This window comes from Orycteropus afer, unplaced genomic scaffold (assembly GCF_000298275.1).
Source record: "Orycteropus afer afer isolate SDZICR_OR568_19922 unplaced genomic scaffold, OryAfe1.0 scaffold00425, whole genome shotgun sequence".
Classification (NCBI taxonomy): Eukaryota; Metazoa; Chordata; class Mammalia; order Tubulidentata; family Orycteropodidae; genus Orycteropus; species Orycteropus afer.
The window spans coordinates 2,199,089-2,199,626 of NW_006922012.1; positions in this window are offsets into that span (position 1 = coordinate 2,199,089).

The following is a 538-nucleotide window of genomic DNA, read 5'->3' on the forward strand; positions in this document are numbered from 1 at the left end:
CAAATGGGGTCACCATGAGTTGAAATTGACTTGCCAGCAAGTAACAATAACAACAAGAAGACATTTAGATGGTCTCTAATACTTTGCTATTAGAAAAGCTATGAACATTTCCTTAACACTTGTGAAGCATTCTGAAGATAGGATACCAGAAGTAGAATTATAGTGGAACAAAGGAGTTATATCCTAAAGATTTGGTTCCAAATCTGTCTCCTCCACTACAGCCTCTTGAGGACAGAGACATTGTTTTGTTTACTTTTGTATCCCCCATGACTAGCATTGTGCCTAGGACAGTGTAATTGCTCAATAAATGCTTGTTGAATAAGTGAATAAATAAAAACTTTCATACCCAGAATGTGAGTCACATAAAAATTCTTAATTTCATATTCAGCTCCTTTTCTGCTCCAAAGTTGTGACTAAGTTTGATGTCTTCATGTGGGCAAGGCATGGATACAGAGAGCAGGCCCTATCAGGATGGCAGGGATAGATCTATTGCTTAGAGCTAACACTGTGAAAGGGTCCAACAATTTATTTTGATCCT